The 15,721-nt window shown below is 34.1% G+C and overlaps 1 non-coding gene across 1 annotated transcript; it reads right to left on the reverse strand.

Moving 5' to 3' along the window:
- Positions 1–2,064: 2,064 nt before the first annotated feature.
- LOC131840000 (U6 spliceosomal RNA) lies at positions 2,065–2,171 on the reverse strand. Its single transcript, XR_009357120.1, has one exon. It is a non-coding gene; the product is annotated as a U6 spliceosomal RNA (small nuclear RNA).
- Between the last annotated feature and the right edge of the window lie 13,550 nt (positions 2,172–15,721).

Below are 15,721 nucleotides of genomic sequence, written 5' to 3' on the forward strand. Positions count from 1 at the left end.
GTTCGGCTTAGCAAGGTGAACCCCGGGCGCGAACTTGGAGCCCGGGAAAGAAAGGCCCAAGAGGCACCAGCTCTCCCGGGGCTCTTCCCTAGTCTCCACAGCACGGTGTAATAATCCCACGTGGAGCGAAATCCTCTTTGCCTGGGCATCTCCCCTGGGAAAGCACAGCATTCGTTGGGAAACCAGGGTTGGGTTTGGGGATGCTGCTGCTTGCCTGAGTTAGTTTCCGTAGCACTGTGGAAGATACCCGCATGGAGCGAAATACTCTTTGCCCTAGCTTCCCCTCTGCCTGAGAGAGAAGCATGGTTGCACACGTCTGTCACTACGCTCCCCAGGAGCAAGTCTGGGGAAGGCACAGCACGCCGCCGCCGGGGTAGAGAAGGAGCCGTTGGCCTTGGGGTTTGGAAAATTGAACAGCCACAAGCAGAAAAATGAAATTGGACCATTTCCTTACTCCATACATTAAAATAGTCTGGAAATGGATGAAGAAGCATAATGTGAGAAAGGAATCCATCATAGTCCTTGAGGAGAGAACAGGTAGCAACCTCTTTGACCTCAGCAGCAGCAACTTCTTCCTAGGAACATCGCCAAAGGCAAGGGAAGCAAGGGCAAGAATGAACTATTGGGATTTCATCAGATCAAAAAGCTTTTGCACTGCAAAGGAAACAGTTAACAAAGCCAAAAGATGACTGTCAGAAGTTATCTGGGAGAAGATATTTGCAAATGACATACCAGATAAAGGGCCAGTATCCAAAATCTATAAAGAGCTTATCAAACTCAACACCCTAAGAACAAATAATCCAATGAAGAAATGGGCAGAGGACATGAACAGACATTTCTGCAAAGAATACATCCAAATGGCCAACAGACACATGAAAAAATGCTCCACCTCACTCGGCATCAGGGAAATACAAATCAAAACCAGAATGAGATACCACCTCACACCGTTCAGAATGGCTAAAATGAACAAGTCAGTCAATGACAGATGCTGGCGAGGATGTGGAGAAAGGGCAACCCTCCTACACTGTACGTGGGAATGCAAGCTGGTGCAACCACTCTGGAAAACAGCGTGGACGTGCCTCAAAAAGCTGAAAATAGAACTACCCTATGACCCAGTGCTTGTAGTACTGGGTATATACCCTACAGATACAAACGTGGCATTCTGAAGGGGCACATGCACCCAAATGTTTATAGCAGCAATGTCCACAATACTTAAACTATGGAAAGAACCTAAATGTCCTTCAACAGATGAATCAATAAATAAGATGTGGTATATATGTACAATGGAATGCTATGCAGCCATCAAAAGAAATGAAATCCTGCTATTTGTGATGACATGGATGGAACTAGAGGGTATTATGCTTGGCGAAATACATCAATCTGAGAAAGACAACTATCATATGATCTCCCTGATATGATGAAGTGGAGATGCAACATAGGCGGTTTCGGGCGTATGAAAAGAAAAATAAAAGAAGATGGGATTGGGAGGGAGACAAACCATAAAAGACTGAATCTCACAAAACAGACTGAGGGTTGCTGGGGGGAGGTGTGTTGGGAGAGGATGGTGGGGGTATGGACATTGGGGAGGGCAGGTGCTATGGTGAGTGATGGTGAGTGCTGTGAAATGTGTGAACCTGGTGTTTTACCCCTAGGGATAAAAACACATTATATGTTTATAAAAAAAATTTTTAAAAATAATTTAAAAAATCCATTAAAGAAAAAACACATATTGCAAGCCCAGAGCTAATCTCATATTCAATCAAAAACGTTTGAAAGTTTTCCCCTTAAAGATCAGAAGAAAGACAAGTGTTTCCACTTTCACTACTCTCATTTGACATAGTACTGGATGTCCTAGCCAGAGAAACAAGGAACACAAAGAAATAAGAGACTCCAAAAAAAAAAAAAAAAGGAAGAAGTAAAATTTTCTTTTTTTGGATAACATGAACTTACATGTTAAAAAATCCTAAAAACTTCACAAAAAAATTTGAATAAACAAATTTAGTAAAGCTGCCAAATACAAGATCAATATATAAAAGACAAGAATTTTGTTTTGTTTCATTTTTTTTTAATATGGAATGCTTCCCAGTTTTTCATGTCATCCTTGTTCAGTGATCACGCTAATCTTCTCTGCATCATTCCAATTTTAGTATATGTGCTGCCAAAGTAAGCACAAGACAGGAGCATTTTAACACTCTAATGATGAACTATCTGAAAAAAATAAAGAAAACAATCTAATTCACAATAGCATCAAAAGTAAAAAATAATGTATATAAAAAATATATGTTTATAAAAAATAAAAAATTAAAAAAAAAAAAAAAAAAAAAGTAAAAAATACTTAGGAATAGATTTAACTAAGAAGATGAAAGATCTGTACTCCATAAACTATGACATTGATAAAGAAATTGAAGGAGACACAAATGGAAAGATAGCTCATATTTATGAATGGTAAGAATTAACATTGTTAAAATGTCCATACTACCGAAAACCATCTGTAAATCCAATTCCTATCAAAAATCCAATGTTAGGGGTGCCTGGGTGGCTCAGTGGGTTGAGCCGCTGCCTTCGGCTCAGGTCATGATCCCAGGGTCCTGGGATCGAGCCCCGCATCAGGCTCTCTGCTCAGCAGGAAGCCTGCTTCCTCTTCTCTCTCTGCCTGCCTCTCTGCCTGCTTGTCATCTCTCTCTGTCAAATAAATAAATTAAAAATCTTAAAAAAAAATCCAACATTATTTTTTTACAGAAGTAAGTAAAGAATCCTAAAATTTATATGAGACCATAAAAGACAACAAATAATCAAAGCAGTTCTGAGAAAGAATGAAGATGGGAAATTACACTTCTTGATTTGAAACTATACTACAAAGCCCTCATGCTCAAAACAAGAAAGTATACTGGCATAAAAACAGACCAATAAACAAGTAGAACAGAATTGAGAGTCCAGAAATAAATCCTTTCATACAGTCAGCTAATATTTGACAGGGGCCAACATATCTAATGGGTAAAGATAGTCTGTTCAATAAATGATATTTAAAACTGAATAGTCACATAAACAGTATGGAACTGGAACCTTATATCACTCATAAGTCTTAACTTGAAATAGATTAAAGACTTAAAGGTGATGCATGAAACTAAATTTCGTAAAGGAAAACATAGGAAGAATTCTCCTTGACAGTGGTCTTGCCAATAGTTTTTTGGATACCAGACCAAAAACACAAGCAAAAAAAGCAAAAATAAATAAATGGTATTACATCAAACTAAAGTTTCTGCATAGCCAAAAAAAAGAGAGAGAGAATGAAAACACAATCCACAGAATGTAAGAAAATACTTCCAAATCTTATATCTGAAAAGAGGTTAATAACCAACAGATACAAATAGAAAAAAATATATAATTTAAAAAATAGCAAAAGGATCTCAATAGACTTTTTTTTTTTTCAAAAAAGTTATATAAATGACCAACAGGAGCATTAAAAAGTGCTCAACATAAAAATCTCAGGGCAAAGTCCTTATGTTGTTGTTGTTGTTTACCTCTGAAAAACACAGCAAGATATTAGAATATATACTACCAAAAAATTGAAACTAACAAATTTTGGTAAATATTGGGGAAAATGGGGAACTTATGCACTGTGATAGGGATATAAATTTGTATGGAAAACAGTATGGAGATGATTCATATTATTAAAAGTAAAATTACCATATGATTCAGTAATCCCACTTCTACGTATCTATCTAAAGGAAACGAAGTCACTGTTCAAAGACATATCTGCACTCTTATGTTCATTTATAAAATTATTAACTCTAAGCAAGAGATGGAAATAACTTCAGTATCCATTAATGGATGAATGAATAAAATAAGTATGGTAAATATATACTATGGAATACTACTTAACCATGAAAAATTAAGAAATACTGCCATTTACAACAGCATGGATGGATCTTGAAGGTATTATACTAAGTGAAATATTTCATAGATTTTATATATTTTTTTAATTTATGTATTATGATATCCCTTACATAGAGAATCTGAGGAAAAGGAAAACTAATGGAAACTTAGAGTTGAGTTGACAAGGGGTGAACCTGGGGTGGAGTAAGGTGGTCAAAGGGTGCAAACTTGCAACTATAATATGAAAAAGTTCTGGGGATCTAATGTACAGCATGATGATCATAGTTAATAAAATATACATACTTTTTTAATTGTGCTTCCCTTCATTAAACTTTGCATATATCACATTCTTACAAGTTGAAAGTTTATAGCAATCTTGTATAAAAGAGGCCTGCTGCCACCATTTTTCTAACAACATTTGTTCATTTTGTGTCTCTCTGTCACATGTTGGTAATTCTTGCAATATTTCAAGTTTTTTCATTATTATTGTATTTGTTATGGTGATCTGTGATCAGTAATTATGACCCACTGAAAACTCAGAACTAGTTTACTTAAGGTATATACATTGTTTTTCTTTAAAAAAAAATGCTTTTGAGCAGTACAGTATAGTGTTTATTTTTTATATGCACTGGGAAACATAATTTTTTATAGGCACTGGGAAACCAAAAAAAATAATCATTTGACTTAGTTTATTGAGATAATCACTTTACTGAGGCAGTCTGGAACAAAACCCACAAGACCTCTGAAGTTTAACTCTACTGTACTATATACATAAAAGTTGCTAAGAGAGTAGATCTTAAAATTCCTTACGATACATGCATGAAAAACAGTGGCAACTATACGAGATAGTAGATGTATTAACATTTTTATGTAGATTATATTGCAATAAAGATGTATACCAATTTATCAAATTGTACAAAATTTACACAATGTTAAAAGTTTGCAATGTTATAAGAAATCATTTCTTAAATTTACAAATTATAATATGTTGTTTTTTTTTCAATAAAGCTGGAAAAAACTTTTTGTAGAATTAATCTATTTTTCAAAAAAGGAAGTAAGGCTGTAGAAACTGCAACTAACTCTGAAATAATAGAATATAAAATCCATTTTCGTTATATACACTGTGACAAAAACTATTACTTAGTTTACAATGGAGCAGTACTTATGAAGCATGAAGGATGGTCTATAAATAAGGCTGAAAGAGCTCAGTTTTAAGGTTTAAATTTAAAATCTTCTTTTGAAATACTAAACTGACCACCCAGTTTTCCAAACATCAATGTCTTAATTGCATGAATTTATTTCATACAACTCTATAATCTAGTTTCATAAGAAAGCAGCATGCAAATTTTGAATAAGACAGACTTGCTTAAGTTTCTTTATGTTCAACAGTAAAGGATACCTCCCTAAAAATAAATAGAAGAAAAATCAGCATATTTATTATAATAATTATTATTCATAATGAGATTCATATTGAATTAGGGAATATATATCCTCACAGGGGGTAAAGTAAAATGAAATTTATTTTGGTAAATGAATAGCCAATACAATGCCTCAATATAAATGAATATTACCATTTTGAACAATATAATTACTATTACTAGAATTATTATAAGTATAAAAATAGCTATCATTTTAGCATGGAATAGGAGACTCTCATGCTCCATGCTTCATCACATCCACACAACAACGCTGCATAATAAGTATTATCATCACCATTTCATGGGTGAAAAAACTGAGGCTAACACATTTAGATAACTGGTTTATGATTACATGGCTAGTAAAGATGCATCACACTAGTTTAGGCTTTATGATTTCAGAATTGTACTCTTTCCACTGCACATTCTATTACTCTGTAAATACTTGGTCTCTTTTCATTTGGTTCTTTAATTTTATTCATGTGGTGATGGCTTAAAGCTTCATTTAAAGGAAGCTTAAAAATTTCATGTAACCAAAAGTTCCCAAGAATTAAAAATGTCATGGATCTAATGTAGACATGGATATCATTAGTTAATGGGTAACTATATATTTTCCACTCTAGTGAGATAACAATCAGAGTATTTTTCTAAGTTTTAGTCTCTCAGTGTTAAAAAGGATTTTGTTAAAATAGAAATATTTAGACAAAGGTGATCAAAAGTCTGGATCAGGTCACCTTAAGATAAATATTAGGAAACTGAGGAAACAAATGGAGATTTGAACACTGAGCTAGGATATAATGAATGGTTTCAAGTATTTAGTAGAGTATAGAAAAGCCCTTTAAAGCCTGGTCTTAGCCTAGCATTGCAGCTTCTGGGATATCTGTCTATCTATCATCTATCTATCTAGATATAAATTTGAAAACTTTTTTAACTTAAAGATTTTGAGAAATAGAACATAATCAGCACCATAGAAGATCTGTTTATGATAACAACCTAGCCCCTCCTCCCAGTTTGTTTATATTCTCTCTTATTTAATGTAACATTGTGCAAATAGACCGCTACTGATCTGCCGTTATGAATGAAATAGCTATAATCATCTGTTTGCATATCCTGGTGAAAATATTCATTGAGTTCCATGTTGTATTTCTAGGAATGGACCAAATTTTTATTTTTATTTTTAAGTTTTCTAAATATTGTCCAACTTACCTCAAATATTTTTATTATGGGCACTTTCATTCTTTCACATTCTTGCAAGGCAATTATACTGTTGTCCAATATGGTAAGTGTGTAATAGTATGTCATTTTAGGTTTTAATTTATTTTTAATTTAATTTAATTTAATTCCAGATTCATAATAAAGATAAACAGTTTTTATATATGAGTGGCCATTTGGATTACCCTTTCTGTAAAGTACGTGCTCAAATCTTTTGATATCTTAACATTGTGTCATACTGACTTCTTTAATAGTAGATTTTCTGAATGAACTTTTAGCTGTGTAGGTCTTCTCTATTTTATTTTGAACTTGTTTTCATTTCAAAATCTTTATATTTATTTTCATAATCTGCTTTTATTTTGCTTTGTCTATTATCTATCTATCTATTTATTTGCAAGCAAGAGAGAGTGAGCAAGTGAGAGTGCAGGGAGGGATAGAAAAAGAAGGGAAAAGAATCTTAAGCAGGCTCCAGGCTCAGCACAGAGCCCAACTCTGGGCTCTATTTCACAACCCTGACATCATGACCTGAGCCAAATTAAAGAGATAAAATAAAATTAAGGTGTTAAAAAAAAAAGGAAAAAGAATTGGAGGTTTAATTAAGTGAGCCACCCAGGCACCCCTGTGGTATCTTAAATTAGCTGTCATATCTTTAAAGTTCTAGAGTATCCATTTGGTTAATTTATAAAACCTTTCACAATATCATTTTTCGTTTCAGTTTTTTGTTCAATTTGCTTCCCCTCTCATTTCTTTGAGCAGAGTAATCAAGCCATTTTACAATCTTTATTGATCATTTTAACATCATACTTAATCCCATTTTGTCTATCAAATCTTGTTAATGGTTTTTCTTTGTGTGCTTTGTTACATTTTGCTATGTTCAAGACATTATATTTGAAACTCTTATTGAGTAGGGATAATTAAGAGCTATAGTAATGGTATGGTCCCCCTTGGCAGGATTTTCTCTTATATCTGAGACTCTACAAGACAATCATACTCCAAATTCAGTGATTGGCTTTCTCAGTTTACACAGAAGGCAAGGTAGGCTATAGTCTTATTTCTGCTTCTCCTTGTGCTTTGGGGATCTCAACTTAAATTTGGGTTGTACCAAAGTCCTCAAATTTGATTGCTGCTGGATTTTGAATTTTGTTTCTCTAGTATCAAGAGTCTATTAACAACACAGCTCAGTGTGTTTTAGCAGTTTCAAATGCTCTCATAGCTAAAATGGCTTAAGGGCATATATCTCTAGGCTCTCATTGTATTTCATACTTTGGCCCATCAATCCCTCACTTATTTTTATAATCATTCTGATATTTTTAACCTTAAAAGATATTTTGTCTGGATTTTTAGTTGTCTTAAGTAGGAGTTTTTAGATCACCATTACTAGAAGCAACAACAAATATACATGAAAATATCTGCAGTAGTTTATCACATCTTTATGGCTTTGAACTTCCATAAGCTGAGGCATCCTTCTCTAATCACTTAGGCAAACTCCAATTTACCCTTTAAAACAACACAAGAATTGCTTCATTTAAGAACATGTTCAGGGATGACTCTTCCCCACTGTTCTTACCAACATTCCCACACACTCTTTGCTACCCACACCTTGTTTATGAACTTTCGTTAGGTATATCAGCGTGATCAGAATTTTGCTCTATTGTATTTTTGTCCTTTAGAGCTTTAATTAAATATGAATTCCATAGAAAGTCTGTCCCTTTTCTTTCAAACCTGGGTTAGTTATTTCTTCTCATTCTTTGTCAGAAGTTATTTTATTAGAGAAACTTATAGCTCTATTGTGACTTTGGAGCCTTTAAAGTTTTTCGACTGGAAAAATCACCCATCCCTGAGATTTTTACGCAGCTTCCTAGCTGATATTATTCAGAAATCTGTTGAAAACAGACTTTTTCAGGGAGGCCCTTTCGGACCACTCAGTTAAAAAACCTCTTCTCAATCACTGCTCTTTTTAAAATGTGCTTATTTAGTTCAAATATGCATCTCTATTAAAGAAAAACCAGTACGATTTTTTTTTAAGTTGGCTTACCTATTATCTATCTCTCCCATTAAAATGATTCCTCTGGGCTGGGGTTTTGTTGTGCTCATCTTAGGCCAGGCACTCAATAAATTGTCTCTGAATGATTGAATTGTTTGACTCCCTTGCTAGATTCTCAACTTCATGAGGCCAAGGATTGTTCTATTCAGTCCTTCTTTATCCTCAATGTCTGTTATATTGTAGTCACTTACGTGACTAATGGGAAAAATCACAGAAAGAAAGAGCTAAAACTACAGAAAAACCCTGTAGGTTCAATAACACAAAGCTTTCTAAAATTATTTAGCCCAGGAATTGAATACTGGCTGCACTTTTGATTTTTTTTTACAATACCATTGTATTGAATTTAATTTAAATGGAAATACTTGAATGGTAGAATAATAAAAAAATTATAAAAGCAACTTGCTCCTTAAAGTAAGAATTATATGGGGCATCTCTTCTAGAAGCAAAGTTTTCAAATGTCAAACATCTGAAAGCATAGAAGGAGAAGTAAGTGTGAATTGTACTTCAATGCTCTTTTCTTTATATTCAGCAAACAGCTTCATTCACACCTTTCCAATTTTTTCAACTCTTTTGACAAAGCCTTCAGAGGAGTTACTGCTGATGACAACCATCACAGCCTAACAGGAGAAATTTTATAAAGAAAAATAATAGCATGTTTTTCCCAAATTGTTAAGGATATGGTGAAGCTCTGTCAGTTTCAAGGGAGGAATGTGCAATTCCATGCTTATATAATCATAACTTATTTTAATAGTGGCTTTGCAATTTTTCAGATATATCCATTTACTGAAACCACTATCAAATAAACAAAAACAAACAAATTAACAGGGGTTCGAGACAGAAATTATCTAATCTAAAAATAGCACATGTTCACAGAAGACACAACACATATCCCAAGTACTACTATAGGTTTCAGGTAATAGTCAAAACAATAGTAAAAATGATTCAGACCCTACCAGTCAAATCATAAATGGGACCTTAACTGTAAATCCTTATCTTTAGATCAAAGCAGGTAATTGGGTGCTGAAGATACATTACAGAACTAATATGTTATAGAACTCCTCTGAAATGAGTCATTTATTCCACCACTTTTCCTGCACAGCTGCTGACCCATGTTTTGGTTCCTGGAAACAGCTGCTACCCTGTCATACTTCTTAAAAGCACATATATTGATAACTCTACTCATTCCTCCATTCCTCTGTGACTGTCACTGTGTTAAAATGTGGAGTCAGCTGACTCACTTGTGGTGGTAATAAAGTAGATGCGTTTGCAAAGTATTTTGTTATATCTAAAAATGCAAAAACCAAATTACATTGAAATCATAAGGGGTGTTTCAGGGAGAGCTGTAGGATGTGGTTTCTTGTGTAATCCACAGAGATTAGCTCCAACACATATTTAAACTTTCCTCTAGGAGCAACCTTAGTGGTAAAGCAAGAAGATAAACAGATGTATACACACCCTGGCACAAAATTATCACTTATGTTTGGCTTCCTAGTCTCCTCGTGTTACTTATTTATCTTAACTTCTCTCTGAAATCAGGGAACACAGAATCTCAATCAGTTGACATTTTTCTACTGAATTACCCAATAGTCTGATCATACCCCTAAGACTTTTTTAAATTATTTCACTCATAATCCCAAATCTGCTTTGCTTCCTCATCTTAGTACACTGTAATTTGATTTCAAAATGAGGACAGTTGTCAGTAATGCCACATTCATTAATCTATTTTACAATTCCATGTGCTTATAACTATGAAGATATGTTAATAACATCCATTCCAATAAGCCACCCTAAATTTATTATCATGAAACAAGACCTCAAGAAAGAGAATTCAAAATCATCCATGTATTTGCAACTTATTGCAATAAAGCCTTATTGCAATAGACTTCCCTGTGCACATGGTGGGCAAATTGCTGGTGAAAACCAGCCAGATCTATTACAAGCTTTCTCATGGCTTCTAGGTAACCCAAGTGAGCCTTTATTGATACTGGGAAGGAATAAATCAGGGAAGAGATAAACAGTGCTGTAAGCATTGGCTAGACAAAAGTAATGACTCTCATTACAAAGTGAGTATTTTAAAGCAAAAGAGCCTGTTGGGAATATTGTTTTATAAAATAGTGGTTTTTTAAATTAACTTTTTAAAATTCAATTAGGTAACATATAGAGTACCATTAGTTTCAAATGTAGATTTCAGTTATTCATCCATAGCATATAATAGCTAATGCTCAGTACTTACTGTTATAGCTTCTTGAAAGCAGAATTTTAACCCACTGAGCCACCCAGGCGCCCTTGAAAGCAGAGTTTTAGATCACATTTTCTGATTACTTCCATGTCGTACAACACTTTCCTGCTAGTAACCTTCAAAACATACTGTTTGTTAGAGGAATTTCTTTAATAATAAATAAATAGGAATTTATTTAAATTTATAAATATATAAAATAAATAGGAATTTATTTAAATTTATTTAAATATTGCACACTGTTTCATTGTTCATAAATAAGGTGATGATATTATAGCCATTAGTTGGTAGCACTGATATATCACTTTCTTTTTACTTCTTAGTGCATTCTCTTTACACAAAATAGATATATCTTTTAAAAGAATCTGAATGTGTGGCAAACGTTTAAAAAACCCTATACAGTAAAGTTTATCATTTTAAGTAATCTCAATTATCTTCCTCAATTGTGATAGTATATCCTTCTATCTAGGCCAGATATTGTATGAGGGATTTGAAGAGACATACTTTTCTAAATTTCACTTTTCTCATCTGCAAAATGCTTATCATGATCCTACAATAAAATACATTTACAATTTTTTGATGAAAATTTATTTATTTATTTTAAGATTTTATTTCTTTATCAGAGAGAGTGGGTGAGAGAGCAAGCACAGGCAGACAGAATGGCAGGCAGAGGCAGAGGGAGAAGCAGGCTCCCGGCCGAGCAAGGAGCCCGATGCGGGACTCGATCACAGGACGCTGGGATCATGACCTGAGCCAAAGGCAGCTGCTTAACCAACTGAGCCACCCAGGCGTCCCTTTGGATGAAAATTTAATCTGTATAAACAATATATTTGCTGTAAAGCGTGGTTCATGGAAAACATCTTATTTAATTATAAGCAACAACAGTATTAGAAATTAAGTAAATGTGTCTATAATATTTAAAGTTTTAACACATAATTCCAGTGCTTTGCCTTATTTTCTCAAATCCCTTTACCACTTTCACTGACAGAGTCAAATGTACATTTTCTACTAGTAGCCAGCTCTTTGTCTTTTGTCAGAAAGATGCCCTTGTGAATTATTTATAATAGAGATATTAGCAATAATAATAATAATAATAAATAGCAATGAAAATGTTAAAAAAAAGTTTTCTTAACTAATTAGGGTTCTTAGACATCAATTAGAGGAACCACCTCTGGCAAGCAAATTAATCTGCAAGACATTCCCAGAATTAACAAGTCAGTCAGATACAGGGTTGTCCGTAGACTGAAAGGTGAAGCAAAAGGACTAGGTTTGGAAAATAGGTAAGGACAGTGAAAAAAGTGATCAAATTTTTGGGCAAAATAAATTCTTAGGTGTCCTTTCAATGGAGTCCTGTTCATTATATAGCAGAAACTCTGGAGATTATCTCAATCCATTGGAGTCACCCCGTTTATTAGCTTGCTATTGACAAAGTTATTTACAAACTGTAGAGCAAGAAGTTATAATGTAGAAAACTGATGGTAATGCACAAGATTCTTGTTAACAATAATGCAAGTTAGTGATTTTTCATTAGAAAACATAAATTCTATAACCCAAATTATGGGCCCAGAGCACTTCTGCTGCACAACTCTGCTTATATCCCAAATAACCATGTGAACTAGTTTTAATATCTGCTTCTCTTATTAATTTTTGAATAAAAATTCTTGACACAAGTATTTTATAATTGTGTGATAAACATGCATTTAATTTCTTGGAGAACAAAACACACTTTAGCATAACTAGGTTCATTCACAGAACCAGCCTTGATAACACACTTCTATATGTTAGAAATGATGTAAGAAATGTAGAATATTGGGCACTTGTTTGGTATTCTTTGCCATGTTTTGCACTATCTAAAAAGAGATCAGTGAACTTGAACTGGAGTTAGTAGACATGGAAGAAAATAAAATATTACAGAGAAGAATACTCTGTGGTCCACAACCTAAACGGGCTGGGATTCCCATCATTTGATCCCTGTAGCTTTACAAAAGTCAATTAAATTTTTGTATCTCCGATTAAAGTTGATTCCCCAATACTTTTTCAAACATCTCTTGTAAAGTATTGTTTCCCAGAAAAAAAGGGATTTTGCAAATGTATCTGCCTTTGTCTCTGGTCATGATCTAAGTCAGGATCCTGGGATCGAGCCCCATATCGGGCTTCCTGCTCATTAGGGAGTATACTTCTCAGTCTCTCTCTGCAGCTACATACCCCTGCCCCACTCATGCTCTCTCTCTCAAATAAATAAATACAATCTTTAATTTTTTAATTAAAAATAAGATAAATAAAATAAAATAAAAAGTCTGGTCTTACTGCCCCATTTAGCTCCTTTTTTTTTGAGTTGTATTTAAAGCAGCATGAGAGAGCATGAGGCTCTCAAACTTAAAAAAAAAAAGGAAAAAATTGAGTTTTGTTAGGATTTAAGATCTTGTCTGCTAGACAAAAACGTTGGCTTTGTTAACACGTGAAAATTAACAAAAGAGAATAAGATAGAATTCTAATAATTTTTGTAGAAATTAAAAATTTCCTCCAACCCAATTACATACAGACCCATTAAGTAAATTCATTCCAATGTCCCAAACCAACCTTTTCTAAGAGTAATGCATCTGTGTAAACAGGGTCAACCCAAGGAATAAATAAATATTACTATTTTTTTTCCTGTCTCTTCCACAGTCACATCTGGTATATTGGTAGCAAGCCAATTATCTATCTTATAAGACATGATATCATAAGGAAGGGTATTCTGTCCATTTGGAACAACTGAAACCCATTGTAATTTTACCTTGGTCCAGTAACTTGAGATGGAACAGTGTGGGTTATGAATATATTTTATTTTTTTTACTGGGAAGAAGAGATTATAGAGATATTGGTTATCCAAGAGAGACTGACAGGTGTTGATAGTTGCCAGGTCAATATCCATCTACTTTTTCCTTTAATATCAGAAAGCACTGAGGGATTGACAACAAGGAAACTTAAAACAACATCAAATATTTTATTGTCTCTTTTCTAGTTACATTGTAACCATATGACAAAGTATCAGTCGTACAAGATATCATTCTCTTTGACCTCTATCTTTCTGCCAGAAATGTGGGCTTAATAGTGAGAACTCCAACAGCAATTTTTGCAACTGTGAATAAAAAGCCATGAAAACCTCTAAGATAGTTCACTTGACTTTCTTAAGACTCTGAACCAACACCAGAAAACACTCTCTGTAGTCTTCTTGTTAAATGAAAAAATATGGTTAAACCACTTTTGACAGTCTACTACCTACAGCAAAATGTAAATCTTAATTGAAATATGTCCTCTCAGCTGTGCTTAAGCAACTGAGTCCTGAGCTTTTCAGGTTTTCAATCTGAAAGAGTACACCTCTGGTGCTCTGAAAGGGAAGAGAAAGGACACCCTGTTCTCCATATAAATTAAAGAAGAGAAATCTGTGCATTTAAGTGGGCCATATAAAATTTATCAAGCAATTATCTCCTAACTCCTTCCTATCCAAATTACCTGATATGCTCTCCCTACTCCTTTATTCCACGTTACTGCCTTTTCCAGGATTCTGTATCACATCACAACATGTCTTCTGTTATTTCCTTCTTGCAAGCTAGTTTTGTTTTCCCCATCTAAAAAAATCAACAATCATTGTGTATTTCAATTCACATTTCCCCATATGAATTGATTCTTCTTATCTGTCTTCTCATACTCAGTGTCTTTGTCTTTATGGGGTTTGTACTTGGCTTTTCCCCATTCTTTACTGCCATTATATAATCAAATCTAATAACTTCTTAGAGAAAGTTAGAAATTCCTGCATAGCCACACGTGAACACAAAGTCACTGATTTTTAGCAAACCTATAAGATAGTCAGACATCCATTCAATTTCTTTTTTTTTAAGATTTTATTTATTTATTTATTTGACAGAGAGAGATGACAAGCAGGCAGAGAGGCAGGCAGAGAGAGAGGAGGAAGCAGGCTCCCTGCTGAGCAGAGAGCCTGATTTGGGGCTCGGTCCCAGGACCCTGGGATCATGACCTGAGCCGAAAGCAGCGGCTTAACCCACTGAGCCACCCAGGCGTCCCTCCATTCAATTTCTTAACTGAGTCCCAAATGCATCCTGACTTCTAACCTAAACCTAAGTTCTACTTCTTACACGTTGTTATATGACCAATTCCTTTCAGTTCAGTATTTTGTAACATTTAAATATTAATCAATTGATGCTTTGTTTGTGTATTTCTATGAAAATAATTTGAATACTGTAGATTTATTGTTATATTTATAGATTTATAATCAAAGTTTCATCAGTTGAAGTTTTTGGAAATTTCAGATATAATGATTAACCTAAAATGATACTGCCTCAAATCCCTCTGATATCAAGGCCCAACACCTGATTATAGCCAAACCTGTGGTGGATTGTTCCATGGGAAATTGCAGTTACTTAACACTGATAGAATCTCATGTTCTCTCTCTCATTTTAGAATGTCTCCAACACAACCCAAAAGTGTAGGAGAGTTAATGTCCTCTGAGGACAGCTCTCAGTGAAGTGGAAATAAGAACCATAGGTAAAATGGTCAGTTTTCAGGTCTTCATGAGGACAACTTAAAGAAGTTTCTCAGGACCTTTCAGTAAAAGCAAGCCTTCATTTTCTATCCACAACAATTATATCAACAATGTACCTCTTTGACAAAGTTGCTTCTTCACGGTATCACTTTCCCATTCTTTTCTACCTTGGATAATCTCCCAGATAAACTAACAGTACTCAAATCCTTTGTCCTACTCTTTGCTCTCAGGATAAATGGAGCCAAAAGACTTAGATTAATATCAAGTTCTGAATGGGATCTTAGAGCTATTTCTGTCCAGATTTTCATAAACATAGGGACCTTTGAATTATCAGGCTATAAATAAGTTCTAAATGGAGGGAGCAAAAGCAAAAAGTAGAAGTTTTTATGTTTGAT

Source organism: Mustela lutreola, chromosome 8, assembly GCF_030435805.1.
Source record: "Mustela lutreola isolate mMusLut2 chromosome 8, mMusLut2.pri, whole genome shotgun sequence".
Lineage (NCBI taxonomy): Eukaryota > Metazoa > Chordata > Mammalia > Carnivora > Mustelidae > Mustela > Mustela lutreola.